Source organism: Delphinus delphis, chromosome 11 (assembly GCF_949987515.2).
Source record: "Delphinus delphis chromosome 11, mDelDel1.2, whole genome shotgun sequence".
In the NCBI taxonomy this organism is placed as follows: Eukaryota; Metazoa; Chordata; class Mammalia; order Artiodactyla; family Delphinidae; genus Delphinus; species Delphinus delphis.
The window spans coordinates 8364500-8375169 of record NC_082693.1 but is presented as its reverse complement, the minus strand read 5'-3'; positions in this window follow the sequence as shown (position 1 = coordinate 8375169).

The following is a 10670-nucleotide window of genomic DNA, read 5'->3' as shown; positions in this document are numbered from 1 at the left end:
AATATCTTGCTTCAGTGGTGGGGAACGATTAGCCATAGACTAAATGGTGACCTGATTGCTTCTAACAAATTGAGATGATAGGAAAAATACATATATCTTTTATATATGTAAAATGTTCCTGTTCCTGGCGCAAAGCTCCTAAAACCCTTGTAAATTCCTAAGTGATAATTGCACGAGGAGCATCTTTTGTTCTGATGAGGTGACTCTGGGTGGATGGGTTCCTGGAGGGGGTTGGTCACCGGCAAGACCATGTCATGATTCAGAAGCTTGGAATTATCAGCTCCACCCCCATCCTCCAGAGAGCGGAGAGGAGCTGGAAATGGAGTTAACCACCGATCATGCCTATTCAAGGAAGCCTCCATAAAATCTCAATTGCATGGCATTCCAAACTGATGAACGCATTCACACCAGGAGGGTGATGCCCCCAACTTCATGGGGATAGAGGCTCCTGCCCTCAAGACCCTCCCAGATCTCACCCTATATAATCTCTTCATCAAGCTGTTTATCTGTATCCTTTATCACACCCTCTAATAAACTGGTAAGCATAAGGGTTTCCCTGAACTCTATGAGCCACTCTGGCAAATTAATCAAAATCGAGGAGGGGGTCATGGTAATCTCTGATTTGTAGTCAAATTGAACAGAAGTTATGGGTAACCTGGGGGCCTACTACTTGCACTGGCATCTGAAGTGGGAAGCAATCTTGTGGGACTGGGCCCTTAACCTGTGGGATCTGATGCTATCTCCAGGTTGATAGTATTAGAATTGAGTTAAATCGTGGGACACCAGGCTAGTGTCATAGAGAATTGCTTGTTTAGGGGAAAAATCTCGTGCATTTGGTGACCAGAAGTGAACAGAAGTGAAGAGTTCTGTGTGCATAGTAAAGGAGATTCACGGGGAAGAAACACCAATTAGGAAGGACTGTAGACTTTTCCTTTACACAAATCTTAAAAGGAAGACTCAAAAGGCTAGAACCATTTCCAAATAATTTAACTGTGTCTCAGAACAAATTCAAGAATACTTAGAGAAATGCAAAAATATCCAATACCCAACAAGGTAAAAACTCACAATCTCTGGAATGCTATCAAAGATTGCAAAGAAGCAGGAAATCATGACCCATGATGTGAAGAAAATGAGCCAATACAAACAGGCCCAGGAATGAAACGGAGCAGGACCCTGTGGGACTCCTGGGCATGGAAGTCTTTCTGTCCCCCATTTCTTGTTTGTAAGGAATAGACTCCAGCCTCCATGACCTTCCCTGAGTTCTAAAGGCAGATTAGAACAGTTGCTAATCAGGGAAGGGAGGGGATGCAGAGACAAGGGAGGAACAGTCAAGAAACAACAGTGCAGCCTTGGGGCAGGGCGCTGGTTCTGCCTCAAGGGATACACGTAACAATATCTTTAAGGTCTTTATAGAACTAAACCCCCCAACAAGTGAAAGATGTCAGCATTCTTCATTCCAGATTAAAGTAACCAGAGAAGCTCTTCGAGCAGACCACCTGAGGCCAGATTTAAGGGACCACAGAAACTCATTAGATTACCTGAGACCAGATTAAAGGAGTGCAGTCCCTGCACACACCCTAATCTTATCAGCAACCCCAGTTCTTGAACCATTGCTAAAACTCCACACCAAATTCCCCTGGATTGGGACACACAGTTTTTCAGGGCATGGGCCCGCTGTGTCCCCCTTTGCCTGGCAAAGCAATAAAGCTATTCTTTTCTACTGCACCCAAAATTCTGTCTCTGAGATTTGATTAGGCACTGTGGGACTCGAGGGACATTGTTCCAGCTAATGATTAAGAACTCTCCAGACAATAGGGGCTTCTTAGACAACGGGTGAATTTCCAGGATGTCCGGCTCCCTTCTGAGAAGGAGGGAGATAAACAAAATGTAAAAAAGGTATCTGTCAAAGACCAATCAGGAAGCTGGGGACAAGTTCCCTCTCTGGTCCGAGCCTAAGCCGGGACCAATCAGCAGGAAAACACAACCAAATCTATAATTTACATACGGGGAGGTGGGAACCTATAAAACTGACATATTCGCGCCCAAAAGGGGTTCCTTCTTCGACCTCCTGCGTGAGGACCAAGGAACCCCGGTGCACCGGCCTTCAATAAACCTCTTGCGTTTTGCATCGACTTCCGACTCTTGTTGTTTCCTGGGCGAGTCGAAACTCCTAGGAGACCGCGCAGGTCTAACAGCACCAGTGCACAAAGGGCTGAGCTTTCAGCATCAGGAATAATACAGATATTACAAATAGCAGATAAGGAAATCAAAATGTTTCTATAACTATTAAGTACAGTCACAGAAGATATTTAAGAAAAGATACAAACCCAACTTCTAGTGACAAAAACTGCAATTTCTTGCGATGAAAAATTCCCTGACTAGACTAATGGCAGGTTAGACTTGCAGGAGAAAAGATTGGTGAGCTTGAAAACATAGCAACAGATGTTTGAATAAATTCCATAACAAATTGTCACCGAATCCCTAAGGAGAAGATCATTTCCTGTTGACAAAAGTTACTATTAGTAACTTTATTATTAAGCATTACTCCTTAGTATTATTTTGTGAAACGTCCAGAATTTTGCCATACCAGACAACATGAATGAGATTTACTTTACCTTGGTATAGAAAAAAACATTTTCACAGGGAAAATATTCCACAGATATCACTAAACATCTACTCTAATGGATAAAATGAAAAAGGTCAGTATACAATTTCTTAGGGATGATATAAAACAACTGGAACGCTTATACACTGTTGGTGGGGGTATAAATATTTATAGAAATTTTGGAACACTCTTTGACATAACAACTAAAGTTGATCATAGCTAAACCATGATCCAGAAATTTTAGTCACATTGCCCCCCCCAAATAAACACATATGTACATAAAAAGACACACACAAAATCGCTATAGCAGAATTATTTGTAATAGCCAACAACTGAAAACTCAGATGCCCATTAATAGGAGAATGGAAAAATATTGTGGTATATTAATACAATGGGATACTATTCAGCAATGAGCATGAACAAACTCTTGCTATAGGCAACGACATGGGTGAATCTCAAAAACATAATGTTCAATACAAGAAAACAGGCACAATAGAATACACCTTGAACTGTTCAAGTTATAAAAAGCTCTGAAACAAGCAAAAGTAATCTCCGAGGTTAAGAAGATTCTTTTGGCGGCAAGAAGGGAATAGTGATTTGCAGGAGAACAAGAAGGCTTGAGTGCGGCCGGTAATATCCTATTTAACGATTAGGGTGGTGGTTATAGTTACATGAAAATTAAGTATAATCTTGTGATACGTAACTGTTCATTATACTAAAATAATAATATTTATTAAATATATCTGTGTGAGAAACAATATCTGTTTAAAAAAAATAGTGCACATCAAATGCGCAAGAATAGGTGCCTATGGAGGGGCAAAAATGGGACTTAAAGGAGGATAAGTGAAACAGGAGAGGCTTTAAACGGTCCATAATGATAGTGTGACATCAACTTGGTCTGCAACTAACTTACCAACTATACTGCTTGTGGCCCAAGGGCCAGGGAGTGTTTCTCTTTGGGAAAAGACTTCATGGGGGTTGACGGCACTTACACTGAAGCTTAAAGGAAAGATAGGATTTAGACAAAGTTGAACTTGTTATTTCAGCTATAGGGAACGAGGTAGAATTATGATTCTATACCCTGCTTACACATTTGAATCACTAGGAGGCTTTTAAAAAATGATTCTAACGCACCAGGAGAGCCTAATTAAATCAGGATCTCTGGGAGGTGATATTTGAGCGTCCATATTTTCTGAGATGTTCCCCCACCACCGCCCCCCCCCCCAACCCCGGCCCGACCAAAATGATTCTAAAAGGGAGCCTATACTGGGAACCGCTGGTGTAGAGTGCATCAATAAGGGAAGTTTAAATATTGAAAACAATGGTGTTTGGGGCTATAAAGGTAGATTAGAGACAGTAAATGGCCATGGATATAGCCACTGGGGACCATGCAATGGGGCATCAATAATCAGAATGGTGCTTTGAGATCTAGTATGGCAGTGGCTTGTAAGATGGCAGAGAGGTGGAAGAAATTAGATGTAAGTTAATGAAAGCATACTTCATTTGTAAAAAAAATATTTTTTCGTGTGTTCTTTTCTTTTTCTATATTTTAAGTTTTAAACTTCTCAAGCCCAGTTTTTCTTTTGGCGTTTACACTTGGAATGCTGGTCATTCTGATGACTGCCAGTAGAAAGCAGCTCTGAAAGGTAAGAGAACAGAATATTGTGATCAGCTTTTTTTAACTCAGCATAGTTCTCTGGCAATTCATCCAAATCGTTATGTGTATTAAGACTTCACTCCTTTTTTTAAAAAAATTAATTAATTAATTAATTAACTTTTGGCTATGTTGGGTCTTCGTTTCTGCGCGAGGGCTTTCTCTAGTTGCGGCGAGCTGGGGCCACTCTTCATCGCGGTGCGCGAGCCTCTCACTGTCGCGGCCTCTCTTGTTGCGGAGCACAGGCTCCAGATGCGCAGGCTCAGTAGTTGTGGCTCACGGGCCTAGTTGCTCCGCGGCATGTGGGATCCTCCCAGACCAGGGCTCGAACCCGTGTCCCCTGCATTGGCAGGCAGATTCTCAACCACTGCGCCACCAGGGAAGCAATGGACTTCACTCCTTTTTATTGCTGAGTAGTATTCCATGGTGTGGATGTATGCTAGTTTGTTTAACCATTCCTCTATTAAAGAACATCTCTTTCTTTTTTTTCCAGTTTTGGATTATCATGAATAAAATGGCTATAAACATTTGTGCAGAGGTATTTGTGTGAAATACATGTTCATTTCTCTGGGATAAATACTCAGAATTATGATTGGGTTGTATGGTAATTGTACATTTACTTTAAAAAAAAAAGCCAAACTTTTCCAGAGTCACTATTCTATTTTACATTCCCACCAGCAACGTATGAGTGAATCAGGTTCTCCACATCTTCCCTGCATTTGATGTCAGGGTTTTTTTGTTTTGTTTTGTTTTTTGCGGTACGCGGGCCTCTCACTGTGGTGGCCTCTCCCACCGCGGAGCACAGGCTCCGGACGCGCAGGCTCAGCGGCCATGGCTCATGGGCCCAGCCGCTTCGCGGCACGTGGGATCCTCCCAGACCTAGGGCATGAACCCGTGTCCCCTGCATCGGCAGGCGGACTCCCAACCACTGCGCCACCAGGGAAGCCCTGTCAGTGTTTCTTAATTTAGCTGTACTGAGGTTTGTGGAGTAGTCTCTCACTGTGGTTTTAATTAGCATTTCCGTAATGGCTAAAGATGTTGAGCATCTTTTCATGTGCTTATTTGTTCTCTTTATCCTCTTCAGTGAAATGTATCTTTATGATTTTTGCCCATTTTGTAATTAGAGTCTTTGCATTTTTGCTGTTGGGTTTTGAGGATTTTTTCTATATTATAAATATACATTTCCACCAACCCTTTCATCTAGATGTGGCCACAGAAATAATTCTCACTAATGTGAATATGAATCAAGGTGAGGTATGTCGCTATGTCACTGGGCACAGACCTTCCAGAAATGGACTTGAGGCAGGAGATAGATGGGCCCCAGGCTGAAGAGCTGGAGTTTGTCCCCTGTGGACAGATACTCCAAGATGAAGAGGAGAAGCTAAGCCCTGCCCAGATAAGAGACCATATATTTCTCATTTTCAAGGTCAAGGAGACCTTCCCGACTCTACATGCTCAGAGAGGCTCTTTGGAGGTCAAAAAGGGGAGTGATGTCAACCTACCCATAGGCCTCTTGGCCAGAATCCATCTTGGCTAAGAGATGCACACACACACGGGAGAACCCTGAGATGTACCAAATATGGACTCAGAACCAGGCAAAGCAAGATGATTGGCCAAAGGAAACCCAGAAGAAATGCCCCATAAAAGTGATTCAAACTACCATGAGGGCGCAACTCTCTCTTGAGCCTGCCCACGTGTGCCTATTCACACGTACTCTTTTTCTCCCTAATAAACACTTTACGTGTTTCACTACTTTCCGTTTCTTTGTGGAAATTCATTTTCTGCAAAGCCGTACTGACCAGGGCCTTGTCGCTGGCCACTGGTCTAGTGGTTAGGATTCAGCCCTCTCACTGCCACGACCTGACTTCAATCTCTGGTCAGGAACCAAAATCCTGCTTCAAGCTGCTTCAGGCTGAGGACACCCAAGCTCAGACATGTCTTCACAAAAGCTTTCCCCTTTCTCTATTTAGGTGAAAATATCAAGGAGACCTTAGAGGTGGCGGCACAGCCTCAAGATAAAAGAAACTTATGTCCCTGAATTTCCAGGAAAGAAAGCTGCGCTCTGACCAGTAATTCCTGTGACCAGTAATTCCACAGCTACCTGAGTTATAAGTAAATATATACTGTGCTATCAATGAAATTTAGGGAGTTATTTACTGCAGCAGCTGTGTAACACATCTAGTTAGAGTGGCAGCCCCATTTCTTCATGTTTTTTGTATTCCTAATCATTTATCATCAAATCACGCAACACAACAGAGTAGCCCTACTCGCCACAACTAGAGAAAGCCCGCTCGCCACAACTAGAGAAAGCCCGCACGCAGCAAAGAAGAACCCATGCAGCCAAAAGTAAATAAATAAATTTATGTAAAAAAAAAGAAAAGAAATTATCATGGAGTAATCACAGTTCAGCATACAAAAATGGAGTTGGGAGGCCAGTGAGGGCCTGATTTCAGAACTAAAGAACTTGAACTTTGTTTGTATTGTACCAGATCCAAGGACAGAACATCTGCCACCTCTTTTGGTTTCAAGGCCCCCCCCCCCCCCCCCCCCCCCGCCCCCCGCCTTGCTTCCTTTTGGTTTCAAGTTTCCCCCTCCTGCCTTGTGGCCTTGTGGTTATGCAACTATTTCAAATTCAACCAATCCTTGCTTAACAAGCACCCTCAGCTTCTCCAATGATAGCTCTTGACAAGGTTTAAAACTAACCAGGGCTTCTTGCTTTTGTCTCTTATAAACTTCCTCCATTTTTTTGGCCTGGCAGATCACAACTCCAGAGCTTCCTGAATCTGTGTCTCCAGGCTTTAGCTCTAACAATTCCCCAATAAATGCCTCTTTATCTCAACCAGGTCTTTGTTTCTGAAATTTCAGTTAATAAGAGCAGTATGTTAAGAAGCCAGTGGCACAATTAACCTGTATGACACCTGGATGGGAACTTTCTGTTTTAACATACGGTATTCTGCCAGAGGGAGCTTGAGGGTATTCAGACCCAGCTTAAAGGCAATTCTCCCCAAGAAAGTTGGGAGATCTGTGCTCCTGGAATGGAGGGGGCCAGTTCCAGAGGGGGCCATGCCAGTTCCAAAGGGATCTCTATTTTCCAATTAAGATACCAACCTGGGGTTGGGGTGCACTGAGACATAAAAAGAGGGAGGGGCCCTGAACCAGGTCACTAGGAATGCCTGCCGCAGTCTCCCAGCCTTTCAAAGCCCTTAATCCCCAGACCACAGGGCCTGTCCTAAGGAATCTCCCACTCACTCCCTAAAGTTGCGCAAACTCCCATGAAGAGGGCGGCTTAGGGGCCCAGGCATCTGGGGAGAAATCAGGTCACATTTCTTGAAATCATCTGTCTAGGCCAGACCCTCACCTCTGTTGGGAAAGGGCTGGAGAGTTCACAGCCCGGGTGAAACCAAGGAAGGCGTTTTCTTCTTCCTCTTCTCGGTTCTCCCTTTGGCGGCTCCTCTTTTCACTGTGACATGGTGCTGGAGCGGTGGCGGCCCTGTGGGGATGGCTGGTCTCAGGGCTATGAACTCTCTGCCCACCCCCCCCACGCGCTCTCCAGGGGGCTCCAGCTTCGGGGTCTGCGCCCACATCCCTCCCCATCCGCAGCCCCTCCTGGACGGTCTCTGGCTTCCAGGCCTCAACCTTCTGCCACCGCCTGGGGCAGGCCAGGAAGCAGGCACTGGCAGTAGACCAGAGGGCAGTAGATATCCCACGGCCGGATGTCACGCCCAGCTTTTTTTAACCCAGTTTTGCTTCCTGTTTTTCATTTGCCAGGGCTTCGAGGCAAAAGAGAAAGTCAGAACCGTTGTAAACAGGATGCCTTCAGGTTAGGGGTCTTTGGTTCCTTTCCAAAGTCGCCTGAGGACACTGAAACTTGCGGAGCGCCTGATGGGGTCCTGGTGGGTTAACAGTGGATCAAAGAAGACTGCCCGCTGCTCAGGCTGTCTCCCAAACCGGGTCCCTTCCTGGCAAAGCAGGGGAAAGTCTGCAGCAGGCCACAGGCTGGTTGCCACGCTGGCCTACCAGAGGTGGGGACGAGGCTGTCTAACCTGTGTTAACCAAGACTTTTGAGAACAGAAAACCCTGCTTGTGACCACACACACACACACACACACACACACACACACACACACCCGAAAGGTGTTGATGTGTGGTTAGGAGCTCAGGTCTCAGGAGGCACAGATCAAAAAGCATTGAGTTGCATGCGTTCCAGGACTACAAAATGGGGAAAGCTCACAGAGGCAAAAAACTGCAAGGTTACATAAATTGTCAAGAATTCAGATTGGAGCTGGCAAGAAATAAGGGTGCTTGTTTAAACAAGAATGTGTTGGGGTTCAAAATGGTTATACAGTTGCAGGGCAGGGAGGGGGGCACTTGGAAACAGTGTCTGCAGCCAGCAGCTGCTTGCAAATATCGTGAAAATGGCTGGTGGTGTTCTTAAATTAGATACAGTTCCGAAAGTTCAAGTCCTCAGTGATGCAAGAATGCATCTGAAACCACATCCACCGATGGCCACCTGGCTCCATTCTGGATGTGTGAACCATAGTTACTCCATTTTGATTTTTAAATGATCTTAAATATAGCATCACCTGTCTCCATCACACTTTCTCGGACTTCCTTGGGGTGATCAGATCTCAAAGCTGAGGATCTGTCCACAGTGAGATTGGTCCAGGTGGAAAGGAGTTTAGGAACATGTTCTCAAAACACTACCATAACTGCAAACATCAGTCTTTGATCAACAGATTTTTTTTTTCTGGTGGCTTATTTTCATCCCTGAAATGATTTAGAAGTTTCATCAAGGGGTGATAATAAAAAGCAGATGACTCTTTAGAAGACAGCTTGGCAGTCTCTTAAGAAATGAATACACTCATCATATGATCCAACAATCTCACTTTTTGGCATTTACACGAATGAGTTGAAAACTGAAGTTTAGGGGCTTCCCTGGTGGCGCAGTGGTTGAGAGTCCGCCTGCCGATGCAGGGGACGCAGGTTCGTGCCCCGGTCCGGGAAGATCCCACGTGCCGCAGAGCGGTTGGGCCCGTGAGCCATGGCCGCTGAGCCTGCGCGTCTGGAGCCTGTGCTCCGCAACGGGAGAGGCCGCAGCAGTGAGAGGCCCGCGTACTGCAAAAACAAAAACAAAAACCTGAAGTTTATGCCAAACCTACACAGGTGTGTTTATAGCAGCTATATTCATGACTGCCAAAACTTGGAAGCAACCAAGATGCCTGTCAATATATACACGGCTAAACACACTGTAGACGCTCCAAACAATGGCATCATATTCAGGGACTTTGTTAGGAGGACTGAAATGGAAGGCGTCTTGTTCAGGCTTCAGAGGCGATATTAGGCCACTAACTGATTTGTGATCTTGCCTGGACCACGTGCCTGTTTGGGAGCTGTGGCCAGCAAGTCCGGCGGCACTTAAGATAAAGAAGGGAGAGGATCGTGCAGTTCCATGAGCCTCAGGGACCTGGCCAGTTCCCGGGGATCTAGAAATTCTTAGGATACACGAAATGAGATAAACAGCATCGTTGAAGAAACCCCAAGCTGCGTATTTGCAGGCACACTGATGATACCAGTTTGCGGCCTGGTATTATCAGCGGGACTCCCCTAAACTGCAATATGCGTCCGTGGAGTGGACGCACTGCCCGGGACCTTGCCCAGTTGGGACTCCAGATTGCTGTTTTTGGGACTTCCCAGCGCCGTTCGAGTCTGGACGTAGGTGTCGGCCCAGTTTGGTGAGGTACACGCTTTTACTGTTCTCTCCCTTTTCATTTCTATTTCTTTCTTTTTAATGATTTTCTATTAAAGTTAAGTTGAAATTGTCTATTTGTGTGACGGGCGGTGTCTCTTCGTTAACGAATTCTTCGAAACTAAAACAAAAGTAAAACTTTTGGCAAAACAGACTTAAAAAAACGTTCTCGAATCAAGAAAAGACATAAAAGAACCTTTAATGCAGGTTACTAAGTGAAAGAAGGCAATCTGAAAAGGCTACGTACTGTAAAATTCCAACGATTTGACATTCAGGAAAAGGCAAAACTATGCAGACAGTGAAAAGGTCTGTCTAAGGGGCCAAGGTGGGAAGGTTGGGAGGGATGAATAGGTGGACCCCAGGGTTTTTTTGATTTTTTTTTTTTGCGGTACGCAGGCCTCTCACTGTTGTGGCTTCTCCCGTTGCGGAGCACAGGTTCCGGACGCGCAGGCGCAGCGGCCGTGGCTCACGGGCCCAGCCGCTCCGCGGCATGTGGGATCCTCCCGGACTGGGGCACGAACCCGCGTCCCCTGCAACGGCAGGCGGACTCTCAACCACTGCGCCACCAGGGAAGCCCTTCCTCATTGTTGAGTAGACGTCAAGCTTCCATCATCAGCTCCTCCTCCAGGTCCAGCTGGGGAGTTTTCTTGTCCCTACGTGGTTAA